General features: G+C 35.7%; 1 pseudogene; it reads right to left on the bottom strand.

Annotated features, from left to right (window-relative positions):
* Positions 1-373: 373 nt before the first annotated feature.
* On the bottom strand, positions 374-15,404 carry LOC141685696 (L-ascorbate oxidase homolog; annotated as a pseudogene).
* Positions 15,405-15,831: the final 427 nt, after the last annotated feature.

The raw sequence follows: 15,831 nt of genomic DNA, 5'->3' as shown, positions 1-15,831 counted from the left end.
AAGTAGACTCTTCCTTCCGTGCTTGTCCATCACGGAAGATGATACAGTTGTGCCTGCAACATAATTGCAAACCAATCACTTCAACTGTTAGAAGATACTATGAACTTACATAGATAAAATCATTTGATGTCCCAACGAGAGCACTGGTAAAATAAGAGACTTTACCAGCACTGCAGAAAATATAATTTGAGTAATATATAACACCGTTATACCAGCCAACTATTTGAACAGGAAGAGTGCAGCACCAATATTGACAACTGCACTGAAAATTGTATGGATCAAAAATCATAATGTTCTATCAATTTACTTCAGTAAACAATCAGTATCAGCTACAAACCTGAATGATATAATTTTTATATTGATCTTATGCCACATTATATATAATGCATGAATATGGCCCTGGTACTCGGTTTGAAATAACAGGAAAATGATTTAGAATTTGGCATTGGTAAAATGAACCATTTCTAAGATTGACATTTTCAAATTACCTGAACAGTGGAACGAGCAACCGTATCTTGTAGATTATAAGTTTCTCGGCTTGCAGGTAACCACTCACCCCCATTCATCAAGACCAGTCAGCTTTAATTTGAGAGCAAAAATATTGAGAAGCGTAGATTGGATCATTATAAGAAACTTACTCCACAACAAAGAAGTGGTGGCCATCAATTCCATGACTGCACGCTATCTTCTGAGTTTTCAAATACAACTTCAACAAATCCCCTAAAATCAGCGGCCATTACAGAAGTCTGGAGAGAACCACCACTTCCAGAAGGTGTAAGTCATATGTCATAGTCTATTTGTATATTCGAGGATTCAACTCAACTCAAATAAGAATGTAATAAGTAAATAGTGGATCGACCGTCAGAGAGATCTCGCAAAGTAATATCTGTCAAAGGATTCAGAAACAAGGTTCATCTACAGACTTGAGGAGGTAATTCACTGGAAGAAGTTCAAGAAGTTGATCATGCCTCAGTGATATAAATCAAGATCGTGGATTTAATCAAGTGACAAAGATCTCGTCAGAGTATCATTAATTACAAGGATTTAGTCTGAAGAAAATCAAGAATATCAAGGTCAAGACTTGAAGAAACGTCACGGAAGTTAGTCACTCATGAACCAGACAGTACATCGAGTGTCAACATTGAAGTGGTGGAATTGATTCATACTTGACAGTAATTTTCAGAAGATTTTCAGAAGAATGGTTGCTGCTCAAGATTAGTATTAATTCTCTATTAATTAATTAAGACATATAATTTAATTAAGAAAATAAATTATATCTGCAAAGATTAATTTATTGATTAATTGAATTAATTGATTAATTAATTCTGAATTAATATTAATGATTTTCAGAATTTTAATTGGATTAAAATCTGCATTAAATCAGCAAGACTATTGAAAATGAACTAGCATGACAATCAGCGATTTTCATGCTAGGCCATTTTCAATAGTCTCACCGAAAGTTACACTAGGAAGGAGATTGTCATGCTAGTTCATTCTGATTGTCATGCTAGTTCATTCAGATTGTCTTGCTAGTTCAATCCATTGTCCTACCGATTGTCTTGCTGAGCTCATGATTATCTTGCCAGTTCAATTCTATTCTGTTGATTAAAAAGAAGCAGACAAGCAGCAGTTAAAATTATCCATCCAATACACAAGTCAAAAACAAGAACACAGCAGCCGCAGCAAATATTTCATTTTTCATCTGCTTACTTCAAGATTAAATTTCTAGTTTGTAAAGTTAAATCCAATCAACTAGAAATCATTCTCTTGTTCTTGTGTAACAATCTAGCGGATCAAAATCCCTAGAACTTAATCTCAAATCGCGTTTAGCATTTGATTCTAATTATTGCAAAAATAGAAAAAGTTCATGTCGAATTTATTCTAAATTTGTGATAATTAATTTGAGATTAATTCCTTGTAATCGATACAGTTGTTGTAACACCTTTCAAGTTTAATAATATTTTTATTTAACTTGAATTTTGTTTCACATTTTTTATTCCGCCTTTAATTCGATTATTCGGTATCGTTTGTATTCAACCCCCCCTTCTACAAACACATTGGGACCTAACAATTGGTATCAGAGCCTTCTGATTAACGAACAAATCAAGATCCTAGACTTTTGTGATTTTTCAACTCCTTGAATTTTTATTTATTCAAAAATTCATAATGACTTCACATAAAGTTGGAACCGTTAAAATTCCACAATTTGATAAAGAGAATTATATCATGTGGAAGAAGAAGATGCTATTATTCTTACAAGTTGCAAATCCCAAATATTCAAACTTGTTAAAGAAGGGTATAAAAACTCCGATGGTTATTGAACCGGAGGTAATAATAGATGGTGTGGTGACTACTGAAGCTAGAACCTATCCAAAAGAGCCTGAAGATTTTACTCCTGCTGAGAAGGAAGAAGCCTCCTTGGATGCCAGCCTTCAATTAATATTAATTGATTCCCTTGATCCCTTGATGAACAGACATGTGATGAACTGTAAAAATTCCAAACACATGTGGGAAACTATTGAGGTGATTAATGAAGGCACAGAGGAAGTTAGGGACAACAAGTTGGAAATCCTAACCTCTGAATATGAACATTTCAAATCAAATCCAGGAGAAGGAATTACTGAAGTGTTTGAGAGGTACAATGCGTTGATCAACAACCTGAACATCAATGGAAAGTTTTATTCAATCAGGGAAGTCAACAAAAAGTTCCTTTTAACACTGCCAGCTCATCTTGAACATAGAATCACTGCCATTAGAGAAGCTAGAGATCTGAGTGAGATTTCTTTGGACAGGCTCTATGGAGTGTTAAAAACCTATTAGTTGGAGCAGATTCAATAGAAGGAAGTCTACGGGAAGGATAGAATGGTCAGCACATCTAATGCACTTGTAGCTGAAGGACAACAACAACAACAATCTCAACAGTTAGAAAGAATGGTACAGTTTTCCAAGGGTGAGGAAAATGAGTTAGTAGCAGAATATGATCCTCCTACTACAAATCAATCAAGTGATGATTTTTATTCCTTGGAAGAGCTGAAGCAATTGGAAGATGAATCAATGGCCCAAATTGTCAAGAGATTCTCCCATGTCAGATTCAGGAGGAATCCCAAGCTTAAGTACAAGTCCAACTACAACAAATTCCAGAAAGGTGGATCTTCATCCTCTAACACCAGCAGTGGTGGATACAAAACAGGGATGGTTGATCGGAGCACCATTAGATGCTATAACTGCAATGAGTTGGGACACTTTGCCACAGAATGTAGGAAGCCAAAGCAAGTAAGAAAGAACTCTGAAAGGGCTTATCTGGCAAAGGGAAGAAGCTGGGATGATACTGACAGTGAAGATGAAGATGAAGGAAATCTTGCTCTTATGGCTATTGATGGAAAAGCTTCATCGTCAAGAATAGAGGTAAAACTTTCTGATGCTGAAATGGTTTATCATCTAAGAGGTAACTTAGATTGTGCACGTCGTGATAATGAACTGTTAAGTTTACAGATCACAGACCTTGAGAAAGAGGTCAATGAATTAAGACTTGTGCACATTAATCAAGACAAATTAAAAGAACAGGTATCTTTTCTAGAGAATAGAGTTGACTGTTATAGAAAACTCGAAACTATTCTCAAAGACAAGATCACCGGTCTTGAGACTAAGGTTAGAGCCTACTTCAATTCTTGTTCGAAGGCTAAAGAGTTCTACAGTAAACAAGCTGTTAATCAAACATCTGGAATAGGTAATGATTATAATGCTGCTATTGGAGAATTAGGCATAAACTCCCCTCCTCATGTATGTGCTAAAGGGAGGGAAGTACCACATGTGCTTAAGGGTGTTGATGAACCCCTCTATAAAGCATCAATTGCTGAACCATTTGATGCGACCTCTTCTGTTATTCAAGAAGAAATACGTGCTGAGGATCATGCTAATGAGAAGATTGTTTCCAAGTCAAGTGAGTCGAAAGTTCCAGTCAAAGTTGTGAAAGCAACTGAGACTAACTCAGACACACATGAGTTGGATAACAATAATTCCATGTCTACCATGCATAAATTGCCTGCTGTTAATCACTCTCATAAAGCATGTGGTGTTGCTAATTGTATGTCTTGTGCTTTTAATATGATGTATGCTTATTTTAATGGTAAGCATGTGTCTAATGATAAGACTACTCCTCGTCAGCATGTGAATAACAAGAAGCATGATAGGTCTAAGACTGCTAGTCCTTCTAAGGCTAGAAAGGAGACATTTGTGCCTAAGCTTAAACAGAAATTTGTTAACGCTGTTTACAAGGTCAAATGTTCAGTCATTGAGAAAGTTGAGACAATTAAAATTAAAAATGTTGTTTTGCCTGACAAAGGACAGTTCTACAAGTATGCCGGGCCCAACCAAGTTTGGGTTCCGAAGAAGGTCTAATCCATTTGTAGTGCAGGGCATTAAACAGGTGTAACCGGTAGTGTGGATTCTTGACAGTGGATCATCAAGACATATGACCGGAGATAGAGCCCTGCTATCAAATGTGGATTGAGAAAGCTGGCCCCCTGGTTACCTTTGGAGATAACAGCAAAGGTTTATCTGAGGGATTTGGCTGTTTGCAAGCTGGGAATGTTATCATTTTAATTTTGTATATTGTGCTAGGTTATTATCAGGAAGCAGTATCCAACATATAGCACCAGTGACGAGACTTGAGAATATTACGACATATCAGGCACCTGCTGCACATTACACTTGGAATTGAACTCTAGTAAGATGTGTACAAGTGTACTCCTGGTTGGTGAGTCAAAAGAGGAAGTCAGTGCACCACAGTTCATGGACTTTGCAGTTGCAGATCTATTGGACTATGCAATCTCTTCTTCACAATCTCACTTCAGGTTGGTATGAACTAGTATACTGCTCAAGCAATCGTCAAGGACATGGTATGGCACTCTAACAGAAGTTATAATTTTATATGAATAAGTAGAGTCGTCATATTAATAACTATCTTATCACTAAGCACAATCATATTGTTTTATATGTGCAGTGATATATTGATTATGCAACATAACAATTAGTATCTAAAGTACTTGACAAGTATCGGTCAATGATATCTTGTTAACATTATGTTGCAGATATTTGTAAGTTTTTGACATGAATGAGAATTACTTAGACTTTACCCTAAGTGATCAATGTTTTATCAAAAACTCATTCATATTGAAAAACAAAATCAAACTTCTTTCTACATTAGTGATTTCTTATGTCATGTAAAATCTTTTGAAATCACTATTGTAAATCATTTTCTCTCTATTACCATATGTTCTGTGTTACAGGTTCAGTCTCCAATGACTTTCTTTCATTGACAGTCATGAGGTTGAAAACCCACAACGTCTATCCCAGACTGTAAAGACAAACACAAAAACAGAACCAACCAACACTCTCTTACCACTAAATGTAGTATGAATGAGCGTGAGGGAGATAGTGCCTAGTGCACCACATAAGGAAGGTTCTGTAGTCAACCCAGTAGCTCTGTCTCCTACATAGATGAGTAGTATTTAAACCGAGACAACTGCTAGCCCCCATACATCTTCTCAAAAAGATGTAATGGCTGAAAAGGCACAAAAACAGTTACTAGATTCATTCTCTCAACAGGGTGAGTCTATTGAATTTTGCCTGTCGGCCAAGGTATTCGATGTAGTGTCACCACTTCAAACATAATCAATTCTTGATGCACAAGGAGAGGTTACACACACAAAGGATGAGTTGACGGAAACAAGAGTTTCGACCATTTTAAGGTCAGATTCGATTGTTCAAGGTTCGTTAGTGGACCAATTGCCTTTACAGGTGTTAGGAGAGGATACTGATCCAAAAGCCATATGTCAATGGTCAGTGTCTACCTCCCCAGGCTTAAATCCCCTGGATGCATTTGCGGATAGTGGATCTGACATAGGTGCAAATCGACAACTTGTTGACAATGATTCAGATATTACCTGATGAGTCTCAAGGAAATGTCTTCACAGACATTAGAAGGGAACTTTGATCTTTATGCTAAATTCTTTGGATCATTGTTTACCTTCCCAGAATCCAAATCTGGAACCCTAAAAGGGAAACTAGCAACTTGTAAATTATGACTCAGATTCATCTGACGAGTTTAACAAGGATGGGGATTTGTGAACTCCCATTGCACCACCTGTGACCTCCTTTAAGGATGGCTAAGGTGATTTTCCTTGCAGGTACAGCTGGATTATGGAGCTATGAGAGAAGAGTGATACACTTGTGAGAATGAGTGTAAACACGAGTGGAGAGAAGAGTGAAACACATGTGAGGTACACTAAAACACAATCACACACTCACAGTGAGGAAGAAAGAGAAACTACTTGTTATTTCTTTTCCAACCAAGTGAAATATGAGAACTCCTTCAGACGACGGCATACATTCCTTCTTTAAGGGGGAGATAAAAGCTTAAGTAATAGTTTGGAGGATTCCTCAACTAAGGGGGAGAAATAGCAGGGAGGAAGAAAAAGATCCTAAAAATGTACACTACACCACACCATTGTTGTTTGTAACTACGGATCCTATTGTACGGGAGAGGTGGTAAACACAAGGTGATTTCCTAGTAAGGGAAGAAGCTGTTAGGGGAGTACCATTGGTTTTTATCTGCGGATCCTATTGTACGGGAGAGGTGGTAAAACGAAGGTGATCTTCTTTAATCAGTTGATTCTCATAGGGGGAGAAGCAAGAGATATGGGCGTCTCAACAGGAAATGTGGTTGTACAAATGAAGATGGAACTACTTGAAGATATGTTCAGTCTAGAGGAACATCTACTTGGAATCTGGAAAATGTTAAATCTCATCCAGAACTTTTCTGCTATTTACTTTGTATGTATGTTTATATCTTTTTCTTATTTATTAGTTGAGTTATCCTCTAGGTATTTGTGTGTTATTGTCTAACAAATAAATAGGGGGAGATTGTAAGTCATATGTCATAGTCTATTTGTATATTCGAGGATTCAACTCAACTCAAATAAGAATGTAATAAGTAAATAGTGGATCGACCGTCAGAGAGATCTCGCAAAGTAATATATGTCAAAGGATTCAGAAACAAGGTTCATCTACAGACTTGAGGAGGTAATTCACTGGAAGAAGTTCAAGAAGTTGATCATGCCTCAGTGATATAAATCAAGATCGTGGATTTAATCAAGTGACAGAGATCTCGTCAGAGTATCATTAATTACAAGGATTTAGTCTGAAGAAAATCAAGAATATCAAGGTCAAGACTTGAAGAAACGTCACGGAAGTTAGTCACTCATGAACCAGACAGTACATCGAGTGTCAACATTGAAGTGGTGGAATTGATTCATACTTGACAGTAATTTTCAGAAGATTTTCAGAAGAATGGTTGCTGCTCAAGATTAGTATTAATTCTCTATTAATTAATTAAGACATATAATTTAATTAAGAAAATAAATTATATCTGCAAAGATTAATTTATTGATTAATTGAATTAATTGATTAATTAATTCTGAATTAATATTAATGATTTTTAGAATTTTAATTGGATTAAAATCTGCATTAAATCAGCAAGACTATTGAAAATGAACTAGCATGACAATCAGGATTGTCATACCGATTGTCATGCTAGGCCATTTTCAATAGTCTCACCGAAAGTTACACTAGGAAGGAGATTGTCATGCTAGTTCATTCTCATTGTCATGCTAGTTCATTCAGATTGTCTTGCTAGTTCAATCCATTGTCCTACCGATTGTCTTGCTGAGCTCAGGATTGTCTTGCCAGTTCAATTCTATTCTGTTGATTAAAAAGAAGCAGACAAGCAGCAGTTAAAATTATCCATCCAATACACAAGTCAAAAACAAGAACACAGCAGCCGCATCAAATATTTCATTTTTCATCAGCTTACTTCAAGATTAAATTTCTAGTTTGTAAAGTTAAATCCAATCAACTAGAAATCATTCTCTTGTTCTTGTGTAACAATCTAGCGGATCAAAATCCCTAGAACTTAATCTCAAATCGCGTTTAACATTTGATTCTAATTATTGCAAAAATAGAAAAAGTTCATGTCGAATTTATTCTAAATTTATGATAATTAATTTGAGATTAATTCCTTGTAATCGATACAGTTGTTGTAACACCTTTCAAGTTTAATAATATTTTTATTTAACTTGAATTTTGTTTCACATTTTTTATTCCGTATTTAATTCGATTATTCGGTACTGTTTGTATTCAACCCCCCCTTCTACAAACATATTGGGACCTAACAGAAGGGTTATCTGGGATACTCCCAATGGTGAAGACCCGTGGTATATTGAAGTAGTTTGCGAGTTTAAGTGGTGTGTCTACAACTATGAAGGATACACCATTGATAACATATCTTTTTTTCCATCTATGTCCGGGGCAGAGTTTGCAAGTAGTATGGTCCGGGTTGTGTTTATTAATCCATTATAGTAAGATTTTTGGGGATTGGGTGTTGGTCCACTTGCTGTCAGGTTCTTCCTGTTATATAAAACTAAATCAGATGAGAAACACCATAAATACATAAGGAAAACATAACACAGATTTGATGATTACAATTATAAAAGCACCAATCCGCTACTTCAGAAACACATAAAAAGCATTTTATAGTAGCTCTTTAATATTAATATGACTTGAACTATAAAAGTAAAAAACTTCCCTTTCTTTTTCTAATTTTTCCTAATCTAGATTATGTGAGATTCTAAGAGTAAGAATATAGTGACATTCCTTTTATCTCGCACTATTTATAAAAATAACTCTAAGACAACTTTTAAAGCTTAGAGAGAAAAATAATCGGCAATATGTTCTTCTACTTCATGAATGTAGAAGAGTTAACATGCTCTACAATTTTAAGCTTCCGTAGCTCTCTTTTGGCAAGTAGCCCCCTCCATCTGACTTGGGTAATTATTAATCCTCTATTGAGACACTTATAATGAGAGGAAGCTTTATGCCACCGAGCCTGAGTAACCAAATTACTTGTTTCAGATCTCAGAACTGAATTTTTTAGTAGTATAGTATTTATATATTTAGACTTTATAATAATTGATGAAACCTTGAACCTGAATTATTGTTGCAGCTTTGGCCCGCTTCTTGTATTTAATTTGTTTACGAGCATCCATTGCCCGTAAACCAGTTTGGAGACCAAGCACTGAGATCCGGAGTTTGGTAAAAGCTTTCCACTTCTGATATTTACAAATAGCCTTCTGAACCTTTGTGGAAGCTGCCTCTAATTTCATCCCCTCGAATTGGTTTCTAGCCAATTTACCTAGCATTGGGTGGAAAACCATAAGATATTTTAAATACCAATATATAGGACTTGCATATAAACTAAAAAAAATCATATAATATGCTGATACTTGTGTTGAGAGCAATAAGCAAGTAGCACATGGTTCTTATGATGCACATGAGAAGCAGGAGAGTAAAACTTAAGTTTGTTACAAGAAGCCAGCTGTACTTGCCACATCGGCAAGAATTCAAAATAAATATCCAAGTGCTGATGTTGGAGAGTTAGTTAGGAAAAAAAAAATCCCACACTCTGTCTTTCTCTCATTCCTTCTCTTTCATCTCATTCTTCATGAATAAATCTTATATATGTGTTGTATGTTTTCAGAATGAACAATTACTGTGAATTCATTCTTGTTTACTAGTAAATGATATGTAGAAATCAGTAAGCAATAGTTTGTAGTATATGGAACTTGTATAATCAGACTTTGAAGCTTTGCAATGTTTGTTAATGGAGATTTTCTGATTCTTTAGTTTATAATTCAGTAAGTTTACTTTTCAATCTTGATATTACTATTGTATTATGGTATCAGAGCACGAGTTACGATTCTTTCTCACTACTTGATGATTAGTTGTGAGTTCATTGTTTCTGCTTGAAGTTGATTTGATCACCGTGAAATTTCTTGATCCGCATTTTCGATAATTGCTTGTGAAGTTGATTTAATCTACTTTCGTTCATTTGCTAATTTGGTTCTTCATCGAGAAACAATTATTTTGGAGAAATAGTTGTTTAATCAGAATCAAAGTTGTGCACTGTACTTGTTTGTTCTTTTGTCACAATGAATAATCTTGATCCAACACAAGATCCTACGTCTCCATTTTACTTGCATCCTTCCGACAATCCTGGAATGAAATTAGTTTCGATGCAATTTGATGGAACTTCATATGCTGATTGGAAAAGATCAATACTCATTAGCCTTTCAGCTAAAAATAAGATAGGATTTGTAGACGGTACGATTACTAAACCGGTGTTCAATGATTCTAATCAAAAGGCATGGGAGAGATGTAATTCAATGTTAATTTCATGGTTCTTGGGAGTTCTAAGCCAGAATATAGCCAGAAGTGTTCTATATTTTCAATCTGCAAGGGAGATTTGGTTAAATCTGGAAGAAAGATATGGGCAGGTATCTGGTGCATCTTTATTTGAGTTACAGCAAGCTTTACATGAGATTAAACAAGGACAAGATGATATTTTTGCCTACTATACTAAGATAAAAATGCTATGGGATCAACTTGACTCAGTAGATCCTCTTACATCCTGTGTTTGTGTTAATTGCTCTTGTCAAATCACACAAAAGCTGGTGAAATCTCAAGAAGATAGAAGATTGGTTGATTTTTTGATGAAGGTGAATGAAGGATATGAGTTTATAAGAGGAAATATACTGGTAATGAATCCACTTCCAGCTATTTCACAGGCTTATAGATTGGTTTTACAAGAAGAGAAATACAAAAAGTTGTATCAAGGTTCTACAACTGAAGATTCAATGGCTTTCGCTGCTAATAGAAGAGGTTTATCAGATAACAAATTCAGATCTTCACAATTTATGTCTGGTAGGTCAAATTTTGGAAACATTGACTCAAGAAACAGGACAAGTCCATATTTTTGTGACCACTGTAAAATGTCTGGACACACAATACAAAGATGTTATAAGCTTCATGGATTTCCTCATCATTTTAAATCTGATAGAAGACAGGCAGCAATGGTTCAATATGAAGATGATACAGAAGATAATTGTGTCAAGAATGATAGTGAAGATGATCATATTGGGGGATTCACAGCGGCACAATATCAACAGATTTTGAAGTTACTAAACAAGGACACAAAGGAAGAAAATGCAGCTCATATTGGTTCGACTGAGAGTTCAGGACACAAATTTGCCAATGTTGCAGGTAAATTTTGTCTTATCTCTTCTTCTGGTATTAATTGGATAGTGGATAGCGGAGCAACAGATCATATGTGTTATGATTTGTCTATGTTTACTGATATTAAGACATTGGATGGCCATAATAATCATATTACAATTCCAAATGGCAAACAAGTAGAAATTGGTTATACTGGTACTGTAATCATCAATGATCAAATTGTCTTAAAGGATGTCCTGTATGTACCAGATTTTAAGTTTCATTTGATATCTATACCTAAACTCTGCCAGGAAGTACAGTGCAGTGTAGTGTTTAATAGTAGTGGTTGCTTTCTTCAGGGCCCTTCAATGATGGCACTGCATCTTGGTAATCTGAAGGATGGTTTGTACTACTTGGATAATGAGGCTGCATCTCAAGAAAGTAGCGTAGAAAAAGGAGGTTCTCTTCACCTCCATAATGGTCCAGTTACAAATTCTTTTTTGACTTGTACTTCAGCTAATAGTAAACATGTGGTACAAACAAAACTATGGCATCTTAGGTTTGGACACATGCCAGTGAATAAGTTGCTTCATACAGGTCTTTCAGAGTTTGACAAATCCAGCTCTTGCACATTAAATGAAATCTGCCAAATCTGTCCTTTAGCTAAAAAGACAAGGGAGTCCTTTCCTCTGAGCAGTATTAAAACATATCATTCTTTTCAACTGATACATGTAGATACTCGGGGTACTTACAAAGATGGTACACACAATGGACATCAATTTTTCCTGACAATAGTTGATGACTATACAAGGATGACATGGGTATTTCTGATGACTCACAAAAATGAAGCAATCCAAATTATTCAAAGATTTGTTGCTTATGTGATAAATCAATTTCATACATCAGTTCAAGGCATCAGAAGTGATAATGCTGCTGAATTTTGTGGAAAAGAACTTATTAAGTTCTATCTGGACAAAGGAATTCTGCATCAGAAGTCATGTGCATATACTCCTCAACAAAATGGAATTGTTGAAAGGAAGCACAGACACATTTTGGAGACAGCAAGAGCTTTGTTTTTCCAATCCAAATTGCCAATTCAGTTTTGGGGAGAGTGCATTCTTACTGCAGTCTACTTGATAAACAGAATGCCTCTCTCAATTCTTAAAAATGTCAGTCCTTACCAGAGACTCTTTGAATCTGCTCCTGATATTTCGAACTTCAAGGTTTTTGGGTGCTTATGCTATGTTTCCACACAACAACATCAAAGAACTAAGTTTGATACAAGGGCTGCAACTCATGTTTTCATTGGATATCCTGTGGGCATCAAGGGTTATAAGGTACTTAATGTTGATACCTTACACATTTCTGTTTCGAGAGATGTGACTTTTCATGAGCAATACTTTCCTTTTCATGTTCATCACAATACACATCCCTCTCCCTTCTTTTTACCTAGTTCTTCTGACTACACACCTTTTACTTATGATGAGATTCCTAGTATTTTTTCCACAAACCACTATTCTCATCATTTTGATACTGATTCCACACATTCAAATTTTGATTCTAATAGTTCTACTGATTTTGACACACAACATAATACACTTAGAAGAAGCACAAGAACTTCCAAAGTACCTATTCATTTAAGTGATTATGTTTGTGGTGCCAGTACCAGTAGTCCTATTTTTCTCACTCATTGGTGCAATCTAGTTTCTTTTGCTGCTTCTGGTTCTTTATCAGTTTCTCCATTCCATACTTTGGTAGAACCAACTAGTTATTTAGAAGCAGCCCAAGATCCAAGGTGGGTGGAAGCCATGGACAAAGAATTAACTGCTTTACATAAAAATCACACCTGGATTTTGGTTGATTTACCTCCTGGTAAAAAGCCTATTGGTTGTAAATGGGTCTACAAGGTTAAATTCAAGGCTGATGGTAATGTTGAGAGATTTAAAGCAAGGTTAGTGGCTAAGGGATATAATCAGAAGTGGGGGATTGATTATCTTGAGACATTTTCCCCTGTTGTCAAAATGGCTACTATTCGGTGTTTGATTGTAGTGGCTGCTCATCGACAATGGACTTTACATCAGTTGGACATGAATAATGCTTTCCTGCACGGGGATCTATGTGAAGAAGTCTATATGCATGTTCCTGAAGGCTTGCCTAATCCTCTCTCAAAGGTCTGCAAACTTGTCAAATCCATCTATGGCTTAAAGCAGGCTTCCAGGCAATGGTTTGCCAAGTTAGTGGGGGAATTGCAGCATAAGGGTCATCAACAGTCTAAGAATGATTATTCCTTATTCTTGAGGCATGATAAAGGTTTTATAACAGTGGTGGCTGTTTATGTAGATGATATAATTTTGACAGGAGATAACATTGATGCTATTAAGGAACTCAAACAACATTTGGATAATGTCTTTAGCATTAAAGATCTGGGAAGACTCAGCTACTTTCTTGGAATAGAAGTTGGGTATTCTGATTTCGGGATTTCTTTAACTCAGAAGAAGTTTACCAAAGAGTTATTGGCTGAAGCTGGAATAAAGAATTGCAAGTCTGTAGTTACTCCACTTCCTATTAATCTCAAATTAGAAGCATCTGAAGGAGAGATATTTGAGAATCCTACTCTCTATAGGTGTTTAGTTGGAAAACTTAATTTTCTAACTCACACCAGACCTGATTTGGCTTACACTGTTCAGCTTTTAAGTCAATATCTACAACAGCCCATGACTTCACATTATAAGGCTTTAATGCATGTTATTAAGTATGTGGCCTCAACCGCTGGACAAGGAGTTTTACTGAAAGGAAGTGATCAATTGGTATTACAAGCATATTCAGACTCAGATTGGGGTGCTTGCTTGGACACAAGAAGGTCAATTTCTGGATATGTTCTAATGCTAGGGAAATCACCAATAAGTTGGAAATCTAAGAAACAGAGTGTTGTTTCAAAGAGTTCATCAGAAGCAGAGTACAGAGCAATATCTGCAGCAGAAGTAACATGGATGGTGAGATTATTAGAAGAATTGGGAATAAAAGGATTAAAACCAGTCACTCTTCTATGTGACAATCAAAGTGCTATTCATATAGCTAAAAATCATGTACATCATGAAAGGACCCAGCATATTGAAATAGATATACACTTTACAAGAGATAAGGTAATGGAAGGACTGCTACAAATCTCATATTTGCCTACTGAGTTGCAGGTAGCAGATGTATTTACTAAAATCCTTCCATCTGGTCATTTTAATGAGCTGCTTTCCAAACTTGGCATGATCAAGATGATGCCTAGTTTGAGGGAGGGTGTTGAGAGCAATAAGCAAGTAGCACATGGTTCTTATGATGCACATGAGAAGCAGGAGAGTAAAACTTAAGTTTGTTACAAGAAGCCAGCTGTACTTGCCACATCGGCAAGAACTCAAAATAAATATCCAAGTGCTGATGTTGGAGAGTTAGTTAGGAAAAAAAAAATCCCACACTCTGTCTTTCTCTCATTCCTTCTCTTTGAATAAATCTTGTATATGTGTTGTATATTTTCAGAATGAACAATTACTGTGAATTCATTCTTGTTTACTAGTAAATGATATGTAGAAATCAGTAAGCAACAGTTTGTAGTATATGGAACTTGTATGATCAGACTTTGAAGCTTTGCAATGTTTGTTAATGGAGATTTTCTGATTCTTCAGTTTACAATTCAGTAAGTTTACTTTTCAATCTTGATATTACTATTGTATTAACTTGATATTACGGAATTAATAATTAAAAAAAATGTAGTTTGTAGCAGTAAAATAGTTCAGATGTATTTACCTCTATAAAATGACAGTAAGCAAATGGCAGCTTCTCGCAAAGCTAAAAAATGTTTCCGAGTAATATGTGTTTTTGCTCTCCTTTGTATACGGTTGGCTGCATCACTAAGTACCTCTATTCTCTGGGCATCTACCTCATCCATCTAACCAGCTCTTAGAAATATCTTTGTTATACCTATCTGTAAAGCCATCTTATGTTCAGGAAATCTAACAAATGTGGCCATTAATAAAAGACATAAAAATTATAGGGATGAAAAGAAAAATATCTGCAAGCCCTATTTTGGTTGAGGCATCTTCGGGGATCAACTGCTTTACACAATTGGTGAAAACGTTTTCAAACTTGAAGCTGTAAAGACCAATGCAAGAATAATCATGACATTATCATAATAGAAACCAATACAATTTTGCAATGGTTGAATATAGAGCATGATTAATTAATGTAGCAGCGGAAACAATTGATTTCGCTTTCCTGATATCCCAATCACAAAGCAAAAATGCCTCCATTTCTCCGTGAGTTTTAGTTTCCCTTGTTTTCTGCATGAAAATACCTATCAATTCCAATTTTTTCATAAACTCACCACCCAATGCACCAGATCCAACAACAAAATCTGAACATCTTCAAGTTTCTTTTGCACTTTGGGCCCAACACTAATATTTGGGCATCATATAACTCCTTGATCAATTCCTCAGATGAAATGATCATGTTTAACCTTTCTTTTCTGGTCAGAGCCTCTGCCACCACATTTGTTTTACCTGGCTGATAGTTGATGGTACAGTCGTAGTCCTTTATTAGTTCTAGCCATCTTCTCTGCCTCATGTTCAATTCCTTCTAGGTGAAGATATACTACAAACTCTTATGGTCCGTGTAGATCTCGCACTTTTCCCCATACAGATAATACCTCCATATCTTCAATGCAAATATTATAGCTCC

The sequence above is a fragment of the Apium graveolens genome, chromosome 2, assembly GCF_009905375.1.
Source record: "Apium graveolens cultivar Ventura chromosome 2, ASM990537v1, whole genome shotgun sequence".
NCBI lineage: Eukaryota > Viridiplantae > Streptophyta > Magnoliopsida > Apiales > Apiaceae > Apium > Apium graveolens.
Note: the sequence above shows the minus strand (reverse complement) of the source record. Positions and strands in the feature narration are given on the sequence as shown.